Below are 22,502 nucleotides of genomic sequence, written 5' to 3'. Positions count from 1 at the left end.
TTATCCATGCCTCATCTGTGACACATCAGTACTTAATAATGCCTCATCTGTGCCACATCAGTGCTCATCTATGCCTCATCCGTGCCACATCAGTGCTCATTCGTGCCTCATCCATGCCTCATCAGTGCTCATCTGTGCCACATCCATGCCACATCAGTGCTCATCCGTGCCTCATTCATATAACATCAGTGCTCATCCGTGCCACTACAGTGCCCATCAGTGCCCTACAGTGGCTCACAAAAGTGTAATAGGTAGTCAGGAAATTAGATGTGTAATTTATGTCCCTAGAACACCTGATGGTGCTCCCTGCATGTTGGGCCTCTGAATGTGGCTAGACTGGGAAAAAGTCTCACACATGTGGTATCACCATACCCAGGACGAGTAGTAGAATGTGTTTTGGGGTGTAATTGCAAGTATGCATATGCCATGTAAGAGAAATAACCTGTTAATGTGACAATTTTGTGAAAAAAAAAAAAGAATCTTCATTTTGCAAAGAATTGTGAGAAAAAATTACAACTTCACAAAACCTACCATGCCTCTTACTAAATACCTTGGAATGTCTACTTTCCAAAAAGGGGTCATTTAGGGCGTATTTATACTGTCCTGGCTTGTTAAGCCTCGTACACACGATCTCAAAATCAGATGACAGATTGTCCGCTTTTTTTTGCATGCTAGTTGCATATCGAACATGAAGAGTTTACTAAAGTTACGAATATTCTCGTACGTCAGAATAAAAAATCAGAAGTGATGTCGTGTGTTGTCGTCTATTTCTATTGTATTTTCGAATGACAACTGTACTGATTAAACCAAAATAGTACGATCTGGTATCATACGAGAAAAATTTCCGTGCTTGTCCGATCGGTTAATATCAGATGAACTGTCATGTTCGGCTCTCGAAAGCTCTGTACTTACGATCCGATTATCGTACGATCGCTGCTGTATTTTTAGTCTGATTTTCGGATCGTGTGTATGGGGCTTAGTGTCTCAAAAAGTGAGATTGGCCCTCAGTACATCAGGTGTGATCAATTTTCAGAGATTTGCACCATAGCTTGTAGACTCTAACTTTCACAAATGATATACACTGATTTTGGTTATTTTTACCAAAGATATGTAGCAGTATACATTTTGCCCAAAATTTATGAAGAAGAAATACGAATTTACAACATTTTATAACAGAAATGAAGAAAAATGCTTTTTTTTTCAAAATTTATAAAAACCCAGTGGTGAATAAAGCAGAGTTCCACCCAAAAGTGGAACTTCCACTTTAAGCACTCCTCGCCCCCTTACATGCCACATTTGGCATGACATTTTTTTGGGGAGGAGTGGGTGACTACTTTAGAGAGGGACTTCCTGTCCCACTTCCTCCTTCCGCCTACGGGCCCCCTAGGCGACTCGTCCTCTCCCCCTAGGAGGCCCCTGCCTTTCGGCAATCTTCTGGGACACATCACAGGTCCCAGGAGATTGCCTGTCCACTGGGAGAGCGCAGCGCGACTTGCGCATGCACAGTGCACGCCCAGCCGTGAAGCCGCAAGCTGTCACGGACGGGTGTCCACAGTTTCAATGGAGGCGCTGAGGAGAGGAGAGGGAGAGAAGCGAGGCTCAGTGCGGCCGCATCGCTGGACCGTGGAACAGGTAAGTGTCTGTTTATTAAAAGTCAGCAGCTAAACTGCTGGAACTCCGCTTTAATTACCACCAAAAGATAGCTTTATTTGTGTAATAAAAAAGGCCAAAAATTTCATATGGGTACAATATTGCATGTCTGAGTAATTGTCATTCAAATTGTGAGGGCACTGAAAGCTGAAAATTGGTCTGGTTAGGAAGGGGGTATAGGTGCCCAGTGGGCAAGCTATTAAGCTTTGAAAATGAAAGTTAGAAGCAGAGTTGTTCTGTCTCCTCCAGTCTTAGTAAATTCCCCTCAGTGTGCCTTAAAATGTTCTTTGAATAGTTGGTACAAAAAGTTCTACAGATGAGTTATTTCTGAACACTTCACTGCTGGTTTCCCTTACAAGCAATGGCAGCACCCGAGAGCCAATGGAATAATCGGCTGGGGTGCCAACATCACTGGATTCCTGAACATTTAAGTGTCCTAATATTAAAAGTCAGCAGCTGCAGTATTTGTAGCTGCTGACTTTTAATTTTTTCTGAAGGAGCCTGGACCTCCTTAAAGATAAGGACCACTTGTAGGGACACTTTCCAACAGATTCTAAGCTCCTCTTATTTTTATTGAGCAGTTTATGACCAGCCTACATTTGCACACATAGCTTAAATCATAGGATCACATTGTCACTGCAAATGAAATCAGTGAGCATTTTAGAAACCTTAGGATGTGTGAAAGAAAGGGTTTATGGAGGGATATTTAAAGAGTAACTCCACTTTTGTGGAAAAAAATATACCAAATAAAAAAATAAAAAATAATATAGCATATACAATTGCTACAGAAGCCATGTTGTAATTGCATGTTACCATTTAAAATCCTCATAATTTTTTTTATAAATTCAATGCAATATAGCAACCTGGATGCATTCAGTATACCTTCAGTACAAACAAATGGCTACTGCCCTGTATTTGCAAATGTGTGCAAACAAAAACCCTGTTTTTAATGCATATTGTTAGACAGGACAATTCAGTTGGTTGCAGGCTGGTCGGTAAATTGAGCTTGGAATTTCTCTGGTTTTGCTTTGCATGTGGCGTTCAGACCCCAGAAATACAATTTCTTGTTTGTGTGAACTAAGATACATGCCAGGTTTTAGGCATCCTCTGCAACAAAAATCTTTTTTTTGTTACTGAGATACCCTTTAGGGATGATCACTTCTAAAGGAATACAAACACTGCAACTTTTCTCAAAAGAATCCTGAAAGTGCATCAATCAGCTGCTTGTAATGCATTAATCACTACGGCCCCTTTCACACTGGGGCGGTGGGGGCGTTGGCGGTACAACAGCGCTATTTTTAGCGCTGCTGTACCGTCGTTCTTGCTGTGGTATTCGGCCGCTAGCGGTGCGGTTTTAACCCCCGCTGGCGGCCGAAAAAGGGTTAAAATCCCTCATACAGCGCGGCTATAGCCGCGGTATTGCCGCGGTATAGCCGCGCTTTCCCATTGATTTCAATGGGCAGAAGCGGTGAATGAGCGGTGAATACACCGCTCCTTCCCCGCTCCAAAAAAGCGGTTTGCAGGACTTTTTTCACCGCCCTGCCTGCGCACCGCTTCAGTGTGAAAGCCCTCGGGCTTTCACACTGAACAAACAGCGGAGGCTGTTTAGGGGTGGTTTTCAGGCGGTATTTTTAGCGCAATACCGCCTGAAAACCGCTCCAGTGTGAAAGGGGCCTACCATTCAGAATCAGTCCTGCACAAGACATGATCTAAGGCTCCATTCACACTAGCGCGTTTTTTGATGCATTTTGCATTTTGCAGAAATGCACGGGAATTTTTTAACATGGGTTCCTATGGAACATGTTCACATCAATGCCTTTTTGTTTCTCTGCATTTTTGGAAAGGGTCAGGGACTTTTTTTCATGCAAAATGCAGCGTTTTGCATGTAATAGAATTCAATGGACAAGCATCAAAAACGTAAGTGCACCGTTTTTGCAGCGTTTTTGCAGCGTTTTTGATGCGTTTTTGGCGTTTTTTGTTTTTTGTTTTTTTTTTTTTTTTTGTTTTTAATTTTTTTTTTAGACTGTAAAAAAAAACTGTAAAAAAAAAAACGCAAAACGCAAATCGTGGCAAAATCGCGGCAAAATCGCGGCAAAAAGGCCACAAAAACGCTGCTCAAAAACGTGGCAAGCATGAAAAAAAAACCTCCAAAAACGCCCAAAAGCAACATGCATAGATGCCTAAGGCTGGATTCACACCTATGCATTTTTAGTGCTTTTTGCATTTTGCAGATTTGCTCTACAGAACGTGTTCCATAGGAAACTATATTAAATGGACTGTAGTGCAAATCTGCAAAATGCAAAAAGCACTAAAAATGCATAGGTGTGAATCACGCCTAAGAGTTATTACTTCAGAGCAGAAGCAGGTAGGAATCTGCAAGAAAGTTTGGTAAAATCCTTGCAAAGTACACAGAACACCCAGAGGGGAATGTTTTGTTTTTTCTCAACAAAAGTGTTGTTACTCTTTAACCTCTTTAGCCCCGGAAGGTTTGGCTGCTGAATGACCAGGCCATCTTTTGCGATTCGGCACTGCGCCACTTTAACTGACAAGTGCGCAGTCGTGTAACACTGCACCCAACAAAACAAAGTTGATGTCCTTTTTTTCCCCACAAATAGAGCTTTCTTTTGGTGGCATTTGATCATCTCTGCGGTTTGCATTTTTTGCGCGATAAACAAAAAAAGAGCGACAATTCAAAAAAAAAAAAAACGCAATATTTTGTACTTTTTACTATATTAAATATCCCCATTTTTTTTTAAAAAAAGCAAATTTTTTCTCAGTTTAGGCCGATCTGTATTCCTCTACATATTTTTGGTAATAAAAATCACAATAAGCGTATATGGATTGGTTGGCGCAAAAGTTATAGTGCCTACAAAGTAGGGGATAGATTTATAGCATGTTTATGATTATTTTTTTTTTTTTTACTAGTAATGGCGGCGAACTGCAATTTTAATCAGGACTGCGTCATTGTGGCGGACACATCAGACACTTTTGACACATTTTTGGGACCATTGGCATTTATATAGCAGTCAGTGCTATAAAAATGCACGGATTACTGCAAAAATGTCACTGGCAAGGAAGGGGTTAACATTAGGGGGCGATCAAGGGGTTAATTGTGTTCCCTCTCTGTGTTCTAACTGTAGGGGGGATGGGACTGTCTAGGGGAGATGACAGATCGCTGTTCATACTTTGTATGAACAGACGATCAGTCTCTTTTCCCCTCAAAGAACCGGAAACTGTGCGTTTACACACACAGATCCCGGTTCTCGGTGTGTCACCAGCGATCCTGGGAGCCTGGCAGGGATCGTGACTACCGGCGCTCGCATCGGCTCCGGGGGCGAGCAGCGGGTGCCCCTAGTGGCCACAGGGCGAATCAACGTTACATAACGTTGTTTCGCCCAGCTGTGCCATTCTGCCGCAGTGAAACCGCGGCGGTTGGTCGGCAAGTGGTTAAAGGTCAACTCTGGGCTTCCCAATATGCACCACTGAGTGAGTCCATGATGCTCTACAACATGCAAGATTTTCTCAGTCTTCGAGACTAGACTAGACCTAAATGAAACTAGGTTACATAACCTGAAAAACTAGGGGCATTCCGTGGATGAAAGAAACTAGTGGTGGAAAGGAGGTGCATTTGTGTTTAAAAACAACAACCGGAAAGCTCTTTTGCTGAAACCCTTAACATTTATGCAGGACTTTTTTTCTTGATATTGTGGTTTATTCTTTTTTTTTTTTTGAGGGGTTGATCATAACACACATTTACATTCACATCCATGAACACCGAAAAACTGCAAAAAATGTCAAAGCTCTCAAAAGTATACTTATTATTTTGCTTTAGCAGATGTATGGAAAAAAAGGGAAAGGGTTAGAACCTATGTCAGTTTCTTATTACTGTTGGTGGCCACTGTCAAAGACCAAGCCAATGTTACAGAAAATGTGCCTTCTTTTTCAGTGACCCTCATTATTCTAATCTCTTGTCCTGGTGTCACAGGGTGGTAAAGTGAGATAAATCATCCCAATGAAGTTACAGACCACAATAAAAACCTGGTAGAAGTTATGATCTTCCCTCCTCTATTCACAACTAAAACACCTTGTGGAATATCATCAAAATTCTGAAACTCCTAATCAGCCAAGATTAGATTAAAGCCAGAGCAGTCGCCCTAACAAGGCATACATTACATTGCAGCCCTTTTGCACAAAGCATTGCATGATAAAATGTATACAAATAGTTGCTTTGCAGGGCAAACTTTTTATCAGTGTGTAAACTATTCTTCTAACTTTCATAGGCCTTGCCTTTATAAAAGTCAATCCTTTGGCTTCCACCACCTCTGTATAAAGTTCTACAGTTCAATGTTGTTTATAGTAAATCTAGTTTTGATTTGAGACTAATTCAGAAGAAGGTCAAAATTGACAACCTCATATCCTTCTTGGTAAAAGTAACTAAAAGGTCACACACAATAAAAATAATGATGGGCAGTACCTGGAAGTATTGGTGACACAATCTGTTGCCACCAAACAAGTAATTTGCAAAGAGTAATCTGCTACATTAGATGCAATTAAAAATGTCAGAAGCAAAACCCAGATCGCTATATACATACCTCCCAACATTTTGAGATGGGAATGAGGGACATCTACTATCAAACGTATGTAGACATAGGACACACCCTCTGCCACACCCCCTTAACCACTTCAGCCCCGGACCATTTGGCTGGCCAAAAAACCAGAGCACTTTTTGCGATTCGGTACTGCGCCGATTTAACTGATAATTGTGCGGCCGTGCGACGTTTCACCCAAAAAAAATTGACGTCCTTTTTTTCCCACAAATAAAGCTTTCTTTTGGTGGTATTTGATTGCCTCTGCGGTTTTTATTTTTTGCGCTTTGAAGAAAAAAAGAGCAACAATTTTGAAAAAAACGCAATATTTTTTACTTTTTGCTATAATAAATATCCCCCAAAAATATATAAAAAATTTTTTTTCCTCAGTTTAGGCCGATATGTATTCTTCTACATATTTTTTGTAAAAAAAATCGCAATAAGCGCATATTGATTGGTTTGCGCAAAAGTTATAGCGTCTACAAAATAGGGGATAGTTTTATGGCTTTTTTATTATTATTTTTTTTTTTTTTACGAGTAATGGCGGCGATCTGCGATTTTTAGCGGGACTGCGACATTATGGCAGACACGTCGGACAATTTTGACACATTTTTGGGACCATTGGCATTTTTACAACGATCAATGCTATAAAATTGCATTGATTACTGTAAAAATGTCACTGGCAGTGAAGGGGTTAACCACTAGGGGTCAGTGAAGGGGTTAAGTGTATCCTAATACATTATCTAACTGAAGGGGGAGGGGACTGTGCAGGGGACATGACAGATCATCTGTTCATACTCTGTATGAACAGACGATCTGTCTGTTCGCCCCTCAGAGAACCGGAAACTGTGTGTTTACACACACAGATTCTGGTTCTCGGTTTCCCCCGAGCAATCGCGGGAGCCCGGCGGTGATCGTGACCACCGGGCACTCGCATCGACTCCATGGGTGCGCGCGCGCCTCCGGTGGCGCACACGCACCCCCTAGTGGTCGTCTGTGGTACCGATGTACCATGACGGTGATTCACTCTGCCGAGCCATGTTGCCGCAGTACAACTGCGGTGACTGGTCGGCATGTGGTTAAAGGAGAATTAACCAAAAAAAGAAAAGGTTAATTAAATCCACAAGAGAATTTTTTTACCACTACTTTTCCTTTATATTGGCTTTAAAAATGTACAAATGCAGCAATTTGGAATTTGGATGGAAGGTTTAGCACTTGGAAACATTTTTTGAAAGATAAAAAGTGCATTTTATATACAACTATATAGATCAGACCAAAATGAGGGACAAATGAGGAGGAAAGAGGGACAGAGGGACTTTGTTCCAAATCAGGGACAGTCCCTCCAAATCAGGGACAGTTGGGAGCTTTGTATATACAATAACCCTTCATTCTATCATTCAATCATTCTATTAACTGGGAGAGGACCCATGAACTTGAAACAGCCTGGGTCCCAAAGTAAAATGAATCCACTGTACACAGCCCATTTGTTGGATATAATTTGATTAGTCCCTGCTGGGGACTATTGTTGTGAAGTGACCATTCTAACTTGTTTGTATGCTATTCCTAAGATTTATGGTATGCTGGCAATATACTTTGAATGATGGTGTTACCGGTTTCCTGCTGGTAGCTGCTACAGCACCCACCTACTTGCTGCCATTTCTAGGAACGTGTAAAATTGGAAAATTATATATCACCTGCTCAGGAGATTCACTCTTACTATTGGTCCTGGAGATCACTGTCATTGGGAGTGAAAGTGATTTTTAAAGTTTTACTAAACCCACAACAGTAAAATCAGTCTGTATATGCAGTAAAGCATTCTTGTTATACTCACTGTGGAACCTAAGGGGTTGATCCTTTGCATTGTGTAAAAAGACTGCTCGATCCTGTCTGCTCTGATCCTCCCCTTCTTCCACAGTCCTCAATCCATCTGCTGATAGAACAGAGGCTAGGGGACAAACTGCACATGCTCAGTTTGGTGTATATTGCTAGAGAGTTTTTTTCTTGAGAGAATGCATGCGATCAGCAGAGGGCCAATCAGCACTGTCCAGATAGTGGGTCAAGGGTCCTGCAGCCTCACAGGACAATCATGGGGGAATGAAAAATTCCTCCTACAAGCTTTAACCAGACACTGATAGAAGTCACAAGACTGCTATATACTGCTGAAGATAAAAGGTATTTAGCAGTTTATATTTACTAAAATAATTGCATTTCCATGTTCTGTGTACTGTGGTAGACCAGATATAGTGAATGCAGGGTCCTGGGTTTAGTAAGGGTTTACGCACTTCCCACCCTGCCTATAGCAAAATGACGACTGGGCAGTGGTTTAATTGTTCTGACAGGACTTCATATGACGTTCTTCAGAACAAGTGGAGATTGGTGGTGCGGCATGTCACTCTGATACACTGGGGGTTATTTACTAAAGGCAAATCCACTTTGCACTACAAGTGCACTTTAAAGTGCACTGAAAGTGCACTTGGAAGTGCAGTCACTGTAGATCTGAGGGGGACATGCAAGGAAAATAAAAAACAGCATTTTAGCTTGCACATGATTGAATGATAAAATCAGCAGAGCTTCCCCACATTTCAAATCTACCCCTCAGATTTACAGCGACTGCACTTGAAAGTGCACTTTCAGTTGTAGTGCAAAGTGGATTTGCCTTTCGTAAATCAGTGCCCATAAAGGCTGCCCATCAGTGCCACATATCAGTGCTGCCTATCAGTGCCCATCAGTGCTGCATATCAGTGTCGCCTATCAGTGCCCATCAGTGCTGCATATTAGTGCCTCCTCATCAGTGCCACATCATCAGTGTCGCCTCATCAGTGCCCATCAATGCAGCCTCATCAGCGCACATCAGTGAGGGAGAAAAATTACTTATTTACAAAATTTTCAGTCTTTTTTTCATTTGGATACAGCGTTGCATGACCGCACAATTGCCATTAAAAATACGCCAGCGCTGAAAGCTGAAAATTGGCCTGGGCAGGAAGGAGGTGTAGGTGGCCAGTATTGAAGTGGTTAATATCAAGTTTTCAGACAAAAAAGGAGGAGGAGGCGGAAATCTACTCATAACCTTCAGCACTGTTGTTGTTTTTAGTTCATTCTCTATATGATTTTACAAATAACCTTTCCCTTGATGAGGGCCTACGTGGAATCTTGTTGAGCAACTTCAGCAAGCTACAATGTTTGTTGTATGGACATACAGTGATGTGTAAAAATAAGTTTACACTAAAGACAGCTAAATATAAATATCTTTAGAAAAATCTGTGTTACTTCAGCACTCTTGTTTGTGGCAAGATTTGTGACATATATATATATGTTATCTTAGGCAAAGTTCCCAGCTTACTACAGAAATGTAATGAAATGCAAATTTTTTTTTATACATAGTACTTTGTGCTTTCTTTTATTCATTGTGCATCAACTCGATGGACACTGCTGTACACACGGTCGGATTTTCCGACGGAAAATGTTCTATGGGAGCTTGTTGTCGGAAATTCCGACCGTGTGTAGGCTCCATCAGACATTTTCCATTGGAATTTCCGTCACACAAAATTTGAGAGCTGGTTCTCAAATTTTCCGACAACAAAATCCGTTGTCGGAAATTCTGATCGTGTGTACACAATTCCGACGCACAAAGTTCCACGCATGCTCGGAATCAAGCAAAAGAGCCGCACTGGCTATTGAACTTCATTTTTCTCGGCTCGTTTTACGCGTTGTACGTCACCGCGTTCTTGACGTTCGGAATTTCCAACAAGATTTGTGTGACCGTGTGTATGCAAGACAAGTTTGAGCCAACATCCGTCGGAAAAAAAACATGAATTTTGTTGTCGGAAAATCCTATCGTGTGTACAGGGCATAATTGTGCATGAATACCGTACATTTTTCATACATTAATAAATAAATAATATCAAGTTATACTGATATCATTGAATGACAGGAGACAGTTTCCATCCATATGTGCAAAAAGATGAAGTTTTAAAGTAAACCTACAGTGCCTTGCAAAAGTATTCACCCCCCTTGGCATTTTTCGTGTTTTGTTGCCTCACAACCTGGAATTAACATGGATTGTTTGAGGATTTGCATCATTTAATTTACAGAACATGACCACAACTTTGAAGATGATTTTTTTTATTGTGAAGCAAAAAACAAATAGGACAAAATAACAGAGAAAGTCAATGTGCATAACTATTCACCCCCCTAAAGTCAATACTTTGTAGAGCCACCTATTGCGGCTATCACAGCTCCAAGTCGCTTTGGATAAGTCTCTATGAGCTTGCCACATCTTACCACTGGGATTTTTGCCCATTCCTCCTTGCAAAACTGCTCCAGCTCCTTCAAGTTGGATGGTTTGTGATTGTGAACAGCAATTTTTACGTCTGACCACAGATTATTTATTGGATTGAGGTCTGGGCTTTGATTAGGCCATTCCAACACATTTACATGTTTCCCTTAAACCACTCAAGTGTTGCTTTAGCAGTGTGTCCTAGCCTCAAATCACGCACAGAGTGGTATAGGTTTTGCTCAAGAATATCTCTGTATTTAGCACCATCCATGTTTCCCTCAACTCTGACCAGTTTCCCAGTCCCGACCGCTGAAAAACATCCCCACCGCATTATGCTGCCACCACCATGTTTCACTGTGGGGATTGTGTTCTTTGGGTGATGTGATGTGTTGGGTTTGTGCCAGACAAAGCGTTTTCTTTGATGGCCAAAAAGTTCAATTTCAGTCTCGTCAGACCAGAGCACCTTCCTCCATACATTTTGGGAGTCCCCCAAATGCCTTTTCGCAAACTCAAAACGTGACATTTTGTTTTTTGCTGAAAGTAATGGCTTTCTTCTGGCCATTCTGCCATAAAGCCCAACTCTATGGAGCGTACGGCTTATTGTTGTCCTATGTACAGATACTCCAGTCTCTGCTGTAGAACTCTGCAGCTCCTCCAGGGTTACCTTAGGTCTCTGTGCTGCCTCTCTGATTAATGCCCTCCTTGCCCGGTCCGTGAGTTTTGGTGTGCGGCCGTCTCTTGGCAGGTTTGCTGTTGTGCGATGTTCTTTCCATTTGGTTATATTTGATGGCGCTCCTAGGGATCATCAAAGATTTGGATATTTTTTTATAACCTAACCCTGACTTATACTTCTCAACAACATTGTCCCTTACTTGTTTGGAGAGTTCCTTGGTGTTCATGGCAGTGTTTGGTTAGTGGTGCCTCTTGCTTAGGCATACCTCCCAACATTTTTAGATGGGAATGAGGGACACCTACTAGCAAACATATGTAGGCATAGCAGTCAATCTGATATTCTAATCGCACGCGTTCCCGGAAAAAATGGCACAAACATTAATGGGTGCTGTAGCGATTACCAGTTGGGTTCTGGAAGCATCAGACAAAAGTACATCTTCGCCAGCACACCATGGATCAACAAGTAAAGTCGTCCAAAAAAGGTTCTTTTAATAGAAATAAGTTACATCACAAGAGAGGTCCAACGTTTCGGGTCCTGCGCGGCCCCGAAACATTGCACCTCTCTTGTGATGTAACTTTTTTCTATTAAAAGAACCTTTTTTGGACGACTTTACTTGTTGATCCATGGTGTGCTGGCGAAGATGTACTTTTATATGTAGGCATAGGACACGCCCCTGCCACACCCCCTGAAAGGAGATTTAACTAAAAAAAAAGGGTTAATAAATCCACAAGAGCTTTTTTTTTTTTTTACCACTACTATTCCTTTATATTGGCTTTAAAAGTTTACAAATGCAGCAATTTAGAATTTGGATGAAAGGTTTAGCACTAGGAAACACTTTTTGAAAGATAAAAAGTGCATTTTATATACAACTATATAGAACAGACCAAAATGAGGGACAAATGAGGGGGGAAGAGGGACAGAGGGACTTTGCTCCAAATCAGGGACAGTCCCTCGAAATCAGGGATAGTTGGGAGCTATGGCTTAGGTGTTGCAGCCTCTGGAGCCTTTCAAAAAGGTGTGTATGTGTAATGACAGATCATGTGACACTTAGATTGCACACAGGTGGACATCATTTCACTAATATGTGACTTCTGAAGGTAATTGGTTGCACCAGAGCTTTTTATGGGCTTCATAACAAAGGGGGTGAATACATACGCACATGCCAATTATACATTTTTTTTTCTGAAAAATAGTTTTATGTATATATTTTTCTAATTTTACTTCACCAACTTAGACTATTGTGTTCTGATCCATCACATATAATTCTGATAAAAAAACATTGAACTAAAGGCTGTAATGTAACAAAATAGGTAAAAATCCAAGGGGGGTGAATACTTTTGCAAGGCACTGTATCATAAAATATTAAAAAAAAAATACATAGCACTAGAGTACACAGTCCACCTACCCTGATCCACCATGAGCAGCAGACCACATCACTGCAGTATTTATCTAAAATTCCTTTAGCTTTAGTAGCCAGGAACAAATACTGACTGAAAATCCTGAAAGAGACATGGGGAAGTTAGGACCGTGTCTGGCCTGGGGAGAATGCACTTGATATACAGGCCTGATGTACAAACATAGAAGGAAGTTCACAGTAAAAGTTGTTCATATTATCCAAATTAGGGTTTTCTATTCAAATGAAGCAATACATGATAGTGGCTACTGTGGTTAACTGCTTTACTTGTACTTTAGTTTTTGTGCACAGGAGCAAGGAGATGCCTGTAGGCACGTAGGTTAATGCTTGGGAAGGGTATGGTTAATTATGTTCCCAGGTTTTATTTTTGGCGGGTCTTGCTGGGTCCAAACCACTGATTCTGTGTGATATAAAAGGAACAGGGGGGCCTGTGGCTCAGAGCTAGAGAGATGTGCTGCTCGTCGCCACTGCTAGAGTCTGGACAGTGAGAGCAGATCAGCACTGCTGGTAGCTTCAGCCTGTACAGAGGTACGGAAGAGTTAAGTGACGTACACATATGGACCCAGCGCTAGGTACACGGCGGTGCTCCATACCGTTATTGGGATTGAGGTAGTGGTGATATGCTGGACAGGTGGAGAGGGCAAGGGATTTAAAAGAAAACAGCTATAGATTACAGAGAGGGCAAGGGCTCTGGGTGCCCTCTCCTAATTGCACAAGTGACAGTGTGGATGTACAGTAACAACGAGAGAGTTTTTTATCAGTCGGCAGTTGCAGTAAAGGTACCATGTGTATAAGGCAAGTGACCCTATCTAAAGTGCAGAGCGTAGCCCAAAAGAACCCACCCCGGGATAGGCCTCTCATGTGACTTTTGCTTGGCACCCAACAAGGAAGGGAACATAGAGGATGTGACAACCACCCTATCACCCTACCCCAGTGGCGGCCCGTGCATTGAGGGTGCACGGGTGCCGTCCCCCCTTTACCTGCCGCCGCCTCCCTATCTATGCGCCTGGCCCCTTTCAGGACGCCGGACACATGGATTCCTATGGCGGGGGTGAGAAGGGGTGGTTTTTTTTTAAGCATGTGATTAGAGCCAGAGGCTCTAACCTGCTTCAAACAAGGTTGGGCTCGGGGTGCAGTAAGTGCACCCTGATCCCACCCAATTGTGTGACCATAGCGAATTAATTTTTGCTATCTTCACACTACAGTGCCTCCCAGCCAATCAGGAGGCAGGTCACAGCCAGGAGCATTTCTAAATGCTGCTATTACTTATCCTGAGGACCGGCGTTTCCCTGAGTGATATTTTCCCATGGTCTCTGGTGATTTTCTCCCTCTAATATTAATTCAGAGCTATTCATTTCTCAGCTGGCTCTGGCTTAACCCTGTGTGACTCAGCATTGCAATGACTGCATATGTGAACGGTCATACAATGAGAACCTTATATGCACACTGCTAAGCCTACTTGAACCTCGCTACAGCTTTTAACAAATCTGAAAGATGCATGGTCTGTTGTGATGGCAATACTTCTGTTTAAGTCCTCACACACAATGACCTGTACCATGAGAACTTCATATTATGTTCCAGTAGACAACTAGAAATATGTACCGGTGCTTGTTTCTAGTTGTCATGTACTCCATTGTCAAAGTCATATTGTTATAGTCATGTTAACTGACACATACTACTGTTTGGTTTAAGAATCAATGTTTCAAAGATCTCTGGTCACAAAAATAAATTCTTACCAGTGTTTTCCGCAGTGGCGGATCGTGCATTGTGGGCGCACGGGCGCCGCCCCCCCATCAGTTCCACCACACTCCCTATTCATGTGCCTGGCCCCTTTCAGCATGTCGGACACATGAAATACTATGGGGGGGTTGGAGGGGGGGGGGTTGAAGCACCTGATCATATGATGGGCACAAGTGGCTGCATTTGATTGGCACAAATGGCTGCATATGATGGGCACAAGTGGCTGCATATGATGGGCACAAGTGGCTGCATATGATGGCCACAAGTGGCTACGTTTGATGGCCACAAGTGGCTGCATTTGATGAGCACAGTGGCTGCATTTGATGGGCACAGTGGCTGCATTTGATGGGCACAATGGCTGCATTTGTTTGGCACAGTGAGGCTGCAATTGATGGGGGGGGGGGGGGGGTGTTCAGTATTTTTCAGTTTGTTTGCGCCCCGTTCTTGTTATCAGCCAGCATGCCAGGCCCAATACAATAGCTTTCAGTATTGATAGCTCAGCATGGGTAGTTTTCAGCTCAAAGCTCCTGAAACAGTGTGCAGGGTCTGATCCCATGGTTCCTCTGACTCTAAGATCCAAGTCACACTACTGCACTGTGGTAATGCACATGGTACTGCACGAGGTAACGCATTCTATATGTGTTGGTGCACTGCAGTGCCATTTAAAACGGTCATTGACATCCCAAAGCTTTGCCAACACACCTGCGTTGCAGTGTCCCACTACTCACTGTAATTCACGTCACTGCTTGTCGTGCACTGAGCTAGCAAAATGCTGCATGCCCTATTTTTGTGTTAGGCAGATTATTTAGATGGGCTACCCTAATGCCAAGCATGTTAACTCCCATGAATTAAACTCACCACAATAGACTGTCCTGGTGTGAATAGGCCTTAATCCTCCCTGTAAACCTAACGCTATCACTAACCCCAACATAAACTGTGTCCTTTGTTTTCATATTCCTACACCGGGATCCACTTTACCAAAAGATACATTGTGGGAATGAGTGAGTAATTTTCTGCAACACTTTCCCACTTTTTCTGGGGAAAAACCCCCTTACATTGGTGGCCAGTGGGAAGAATGTCACCCTTACATTGGTGGCCAGTGGGAAGAATGCTCCTTACATTGATGGTCAGTGGGAAGAATGTCACCCTTACATTGGTGATCAGTGGGAAGAATACTCCTTACATTGATGGTCAGTGGGAAGCATGCTCCTTACATTGGTGGTCAGAAGGAAAAATGCTCCTTTACACTCATGGGCATCCACAGCAGGGGGCAAGGGGGGTCAAGTGCCCCCCCCCCCCCCGGAATCGGCAACGTGACAGTGCGGGCAGTGCCGGCTAAAGTATACATGATGGCAGATGAACATGCACATCAGTACACAGTCACAGATCACTACCCAAGTCAAGCCTAAAGTGTCCTTGCAGAGCTGCAGCGGGGTGCCGAGTGCTGGAACGCTCCCTGCGCTCCTACACTCAGCTGAGAAGACATCAGTTACACTTCTCTGTCAGGAGGAGTGAACTCCGCCGCACAGATCATTTCTAGTCACCGCCTCTGACATGATGTCATTCAGAGGCCGGGACAGGAAGAGAGAGAGGCACCGCGAGGGAGCGTGCATGTTGCTGGAATTAGGTAAGTGAGCAATGGCAGACAGAGGGGAATATATGTTGCTTAACAGTGTAATGTTGCAGTGACGCTTTTCCAGTGCACTGGACTGGTTAATGTCTTGGGAGCTGTGGTGGCTTTTGTGATTGGGGGTTAATTAAGCCATTAGCCAGTAATATGCAGCATGAAGGGGTTAATGTACTGACACTGGCCACAAAAGCACAAGGTGTTTATGAACACTGCCATTGATCTCTAATGCATTAGTGGCCAGAAGCAGTTAATTAACCCCTCAAGCTGAATTAGTGTCTAATGTCAGTGTTAATTAGCTCCTTCATGCTGCATAGTTTTAAATTAGCATATCGCCACTGACCATCTATGCTGGGGCTAATATTGCAGCTACTGCACCAACGCTGGGGATTATTATTGCAGAAACTGACACCAATATTGGGGATTATTATTGCAGAAACTGACACCAATATTGGGGATTATTATTGCAGAAACTGACACCAATATTGGGGATTATTATTGCAGAAACTGACACCAATATTGGGGATTATTATTGCAGAAACTGACACCAATATTGGGGATTATTATTGCAGAAACTGACACCAATATTGGGGATTATTATTGCAGAAACTGACACCAATATTGAGGATTATTATTGCAGAAACTGGCACCAATACTGGGGATTATTATTGCAGAAACTGACGCCAATATTGGGGATTATTATTGCAGAAACTGACGCCAATATTGGGGATTATTATTGCAGAAACTGGCACCAATACTGGGGATTATTATTGCAGAAACTGGCACCAATACTGGGGATTATTATTGCAGAAACTGACGCCAATATTGGGGATTATTATTGCAGAAACTGACACCAATATTGGGGATTATTATTGCAGAAACTGGCACCAATACTGGGGATTATTATTGCAGAAACTGGCACCAATACTGGGGATTATTATTGCAGAAACTGACGCCAATATTGGGGATTATTATTGCAGAAACTGACACCAATATTGCGGATTATTATTGCAGAAACTGGCACCAATATTGGGGATTATTATTGCAGAAACTGGCACCAATATTGGGGATTATTATTGCAGAAACTGGCACCAATATTGGGGATTATTATTGCAGAAACTGGCACCAATATTGGGGATTATTATTGCAGAAACTGGCACCAATATTGGGGATTATTATTGCAGAAACTGACACCAATATTGGGGATTATTATTGTAGAAACTGACACCAATATTGGGGATTATTATTGCAGAAACTGACACCAATATTGGGGATTATTATTGTAGAAACTGACACCAATATTGGGGATTATTATTGTAGAAACTGACACCAATATTGGGGATTATTATTGTAGAAACTGGCACCAATATTGGGGATTATTATTGCAGAAACTGGCACCAATATTGGGGATTATTATTGCAGAAACTGACACCAATATTGGGGATTATTATTGTAGAAACTGACACCAATATTGGGGATTATTATTGTAGAAACTGACACCAATATTGGGGATTATTATTGTAGAAACTGGCACCAATATTGGGGATTATTATTGCAGAAACTGGCACCAATATTGGGGATTATTATTGCAGAAACTGGCACCAATATTGGGGATTATTATTGCAGAAACTGACACCAATATTGGGGATTATTATTGTAGAAACTGACACCAATATTGGGGATTATTATTGCAGAAACAAAATGTGCCAAATGTGGCAGTGGAAGGGGGAGGGTTATCACACTTTAAATGATATTGACTAAGCCCCTCATCTTCATGACATTATTGAAAAGGGGCGGAGCATTGGTGACCTTAAAATGATGCCCCCCCATGAAAAAAGTTTTGCGGACGCCCATGCTTACACTGGTGGTCCGTGGGAACAATGCTGCTTATATTGGAAGTTAGTGGGAAGAATGCTCCTAACATTGGTGGTCCGTGGGAAGGATTCCACTTAAATTGGTGATCAGTGGGAAGAATTCTTCTTACATTGGTGGTCGGTGGGAGGAATGGCTACCTTACCATGATGTCAGGGAGAATAATGTTTCCCTTACATTGGTGGCCAATTGGAAGAATGCCACTTAAATTGTTGGTCAGTGGGAAGATTGCCTTTCTTACATTGGTGGTCAGTGGGAGGAATGTTTCTTACATTGGTGGTCATTGGGAATAATACCTTCTTTTCAGTGATGGTCAGATTGCCAACCTTTACAGACAGCTAAAAAGATCATTAGTATCATGCCAATGGTCCCATAACTATGCAGGCACTATCAGGTGGGAGGTCAATCAGTCACTACATAAGGAACCCCTATAAACCTCTGGAGGGACCTTAGGGTTCCATAGAGCCCCGGTTGAAAATGGCTTTTATACAGTACCCCACATATGCTGTCATTTTTTTTTCTTTAAGCATAAAACACTAACCATCTGCCAGTATAAACTGCTTTATTTTCCCCTCAAATTTATCAGATGATTATCACATTCAAATAACAGCCTGGCAAAATATCTTAGTATCTTAGTAAGATATACAATTCAAAATACATCTACGGGGATTTCCTCTGTATGTCATTCTGGTAACGTTCTCATGAAGAACATCGCAGTAACATACAGTCATTTTCTCACGAATCAATATTTTTTCAGAGAAGCACTATTTTATCCCCATCTAATTTTCTGCTCTTCTCAGGAGACACCTCCTAAAACCCCACGGTATTAAACCGAAAGACAAAAAATGTATATTGCAGCTTACCAATTCTTAGATGTTTTTCTTTGTCTTTCACCTGGTAAAAGTAAAGGTGATCCTGCCAGCATGTCTGTATTTTTTATCTTCCTTTAACAGACCAAGCTGCCCAGCAAAAAGTGTCAGTTAGGGGGTTGAGCCAAACCATTTACACACTGACAGGGGTGCTTACAGTGAACAGCTGTTATTCATTTATGTAGAACCTTTATCCCAAAAGTAAAATAAACTGTTGCTATAACAGCTTAAAAAGTGTTAGCTGCAGTTTGGCATTAATTTGTCTACCTAATCTGCTAGTGCCAATAAAGCTCTCCAGGTTGATGATGCAGCTGTCCAAATGTGTTTCTGTTGCTTTTTCATCCAGAGTGGAGAAAAGCTTACCATACATTATACAATTTTCTTATTCAATTTCTTTTAGATTTACCTTCAATTATGTAAGGCAAGGACCTGCCTGACCACATACAAATTGAAAGTGTTTAGGTGTGACCTCATATTATATGGTTTTGTTAACTCTAAAGGAAAATTGTACAAAAAAAATTGTATAATGTATGGCCAGCAAAAGAGAGGCAGTGTGTTGCTGGCCGGTCACCAGGTGAATATAAAAGAAAGAAAGTCTAAAGCTGCAAACATTATACAATTTTCGTGTCCAATTTCCTTTAGATTTACCTTCAACTATGTAGTGCAAGGGCCTGCTTGACTGCATACAAATTGAAAGTGTTTAGGTTTGACCTCATATTATATGGTCTTGTTAAATGTAAAAGAAAATTGTTCAAAAAAACTGTATAATGTATGGCCTGCATAAGACAGGAAGTGACATTTTTGTTTTTTGGGCTTTTTACTGCTTTAACGTCAATTAGAATGCAATGTTAGAATAATGTTGGTGAAGTATTACATACAAAGGCATAAAAAAACAACCCCATGATGTGCATACTGATTCAACTAAATGCAAAACAGTTTTTGTACTTGTGCGTAAAAATGAGCAACTATCACATGGTAATATAAACGTCACATGGATTGCGCTTTTGCCGACTTACCCTTTTGTTATCTCTGTGTTTCTTTATTTTACCACTGATCAGTCACACTATTTACTGTTCTGTTTGTTCTATTTTTATGCTGCTAAAAGCTTTGTTGAACGTTGTACTTTTTTTATGATGTTCTGGAGAGAGGGTTTTGAAATGATTGCCTTCACTCTATATAGTCCACCTACTTCTTATGACAACACTGTAAACAGGGCACAGCAAAATGTTTCTATATAAATACGTAATAGACGCTCAGCATTTTCTGACTTATCCTGGCAAACCTATATATTTCTCCTTATTAAATCAACAAGTGGAATACCCATGCGCGGTGTGCGTTATTCCCTAGTAGCCAATCAGAATGAATCCTGGAGCGCTGTGATTCCAGGGAAAGCCAAGTTGCTGTGGGATACTGCACTTTGCACACCGGCGATTATCTTTATATGGCTCCGTTACACATTTACTTGTATACTTGTGTGTGCCAATGGCTATAGGCGTGACCTGGGGAAAATTGCTCCCATTTTATTACACAATGGGGGTTATTTACTAAAGGAAAATCCACTTTGCACTTCAAGTGCACTTGGAAGTGCAGTCGCTGTAGATCTGAGGGGGACATGCAAGGAAAATAAAAAACAGCATTTTAGCTTGCACATGATTGGATGATAAAATCAGCAGAGCCTCCCCTCATTTCAGATCTACCCCTTAGATTTAGAGCGACTGCACTTCTAAGTGCACTTGCAGTGTAAAGTGGATTTGCCTTTCATAAATAACCCCCAATATTCGAACTCCTAGAATCTTGTATAAGCAGATCAGGTGACTTTGTTTGACAGGTCGTACAGTAATCACGAATAAAGGCTCGTTAACAGCCGTCATGTCAGCATTCTACTATATTATTTCACAATGTCATAGAAGTAGAAATTTTGCAAAGCATAGTATAAGCAAAACTGATTTTCTTACCTGATCTTTTGTGATGACGGTACCTTAACTGGGATAACGAATTCTCCAAATGTCAAGCAGGTGACTTATTTGAGGCAGGAATGTCTCGGGGTCATAGAGCGTCCTTTTTGATGTAAGCTTGTCCGCTGATAAATGTATAAGGTGGCAGGTACAGCCTATTCTACAGGAGTGTAGGATTATGTAGCTTCCAGCCAGAAGGCGAGGATGGTCCCTTCTAGACACGGTGACACAGCTGGATGTCCTCTCTGTAGACTTTTTTTTTTTTGTTGTCACCCTACTCTGCCCCCTATGTAATAGTGTCTGCGGCAGCCCAGGCACTGTGTGTGATAATAGTATTGGATGTCTACCCAACCCTCTGACTTTTTCTTTTTCCCTCTCCCTGCTGTTACGTTGGTGTGCCCTTTATAAGTTCAGTCTATTTCCCAGCTGTAAGCCCGCCTCTCCCCAGTTCTCTTCTCTCTGCATATCTACCCTGAGACTGACACCATCAGGATGGAGAACACTGTTGACATTCAGCAATCAACCTGCTACATAGGCAAGTGCTGCTTATGAGACAGGAATACAGTTCAATGTGCAAACATGGCTTGGGTTAGGATGCCTTTTTTATTGTGGGAGAACAGATCAGTTTAAGATGCAGCTTTTCTAAATACACAAATCCAACCACATTTCAGGGGGATCTGCGCAGGAAAAGAGTACCTGACCATGCAGCAGTTCACAAATTCTCAAAGATCCCAACAGTCAATACTTTACATCGTTACAACATGTTTACATGGGTTTGCGGTGAATTTATTTTATTATTTATTTGAATTTATTTTTTCTACTAAGTCGCGTTTATATGTGTTTGCGGGCATTTGCGGTGCGTTTACATGTATTTATGTGGATTTCATGTCACCCCTTTCCCTTTTTTCCTCCAGACTGCACATAACCTAAAGTGATTGTAAGGCCCCCTTTTACACTGGAGGCGTTTTTCAAGCGCTTTAGCGCTAAGAATAGCGCCCGTAAAGCGCCTAAAAAAAAAACCCAACACTTTACCATACCTCCCAACCTTTTGAGATGGGAACGAGGGACACCTATTAGCAAAAGTATGTAGGCATAGGACACACCCCTGGTCACGCCCCCTTATATGAGAATTATACAAAAAAAAATGATTGGTTAACCACTTCCCGACCGGCACACGCCGATGTACGTCAGCAGAATGGCACGGCTGGGCAAATGGGCATACCTGTAAGTCCCATTTGAATTCCCCGCTGTGCCATTGCATGCACGCTGCTGGCGGTGCGTGCGCCGGGCGGGAGCTCTGTGAGACGGGTCCCGCAGACTCGATCGCCGCGGGGACACCCGCGATCGCCTCACAGAGAGGACGGACGGGGGTATGCTGATGTATACAAGCATCTCCCCGTTCTGCCTAGTGACAGGCTCACTGATCTCTGCTCCCTGTCATCGGAGCAGAGATCAGTGACGTGTCACAGCTAGCCCACCCCCCTACAGTTAGAAATCACTCCCTAGTACTGACTTAACCCCTCCTCGCCTCCTAGTGGTTAATCCCTTCACTGCCAGTGTCATTTACACAGCACTGATTGCTGTATAAATGACAATGGTCCCAAAAATGTGTCAAAAATGTCCGATGTGTCCGCCATAATGTTTGTAAACGCTATAACCTTTGCGCAAACCAATCAATAATCGCTTTTTGTGATTTTTTTTAACCAAAAATATGTAGAAGAATACGTATCGGCCTAAACTGAGGGAAAAAAATGTTTTTTTAATTATTTTTTGGGGTTATTTATTGTAGCAAAAATGAAAAAATAATGCGTTTTTTTCAAAATTGTCGCCATTTTTTTGC

At 42.0% G+C, this 22,502-nt stretch overlaps 1 protein-coding gene across 2 annotated transcripts in view; it reads right to left on the bottom strand.

The window, feature by feature from the left end:
• Positions 1-21,209, bottom strand: part of UGT8 (UDP glycosyltransferase 8) — a 199,443-nt gene extending 178,234 nt beyond the window's left edge. The window contains exon 1 of one of the 2 annotated variants that reach the window (XM_073603149.1): positions 20,663-21,209. The gene's annotated coding sequence lies outside the window, so the exon portion shown is untranslated. The remainder of the gene's footprint in view (positions 1-20,662) is intronic. The other variant, XM_073603139.1, reaches the window with a different exon arrangement.
• Between the last annotated feature and the right edge of the window lie 1,293 nt (positions 21,210-22,502).

Source organism: Aquarana catesbeiana, linkage group LG01, assembly GCF_042186555.1.
Source record: "Aquarana catesbeiana isolate 2022-GZ linkage group LG01, ASM4218655v1, whole genome shotgun sequence".
Taxonomy (NCBI): Eukaryota; Metazoa; Chordata; class Amphibia; order Anura; family Ranidae; genus Aquarana; species Aquarana catesbeiana.
The sequence above is the reverse complement of the archived record's forward strand: the minus strand, read 5'-3'. Positions and strand labels throughout refer to the sequence as shown.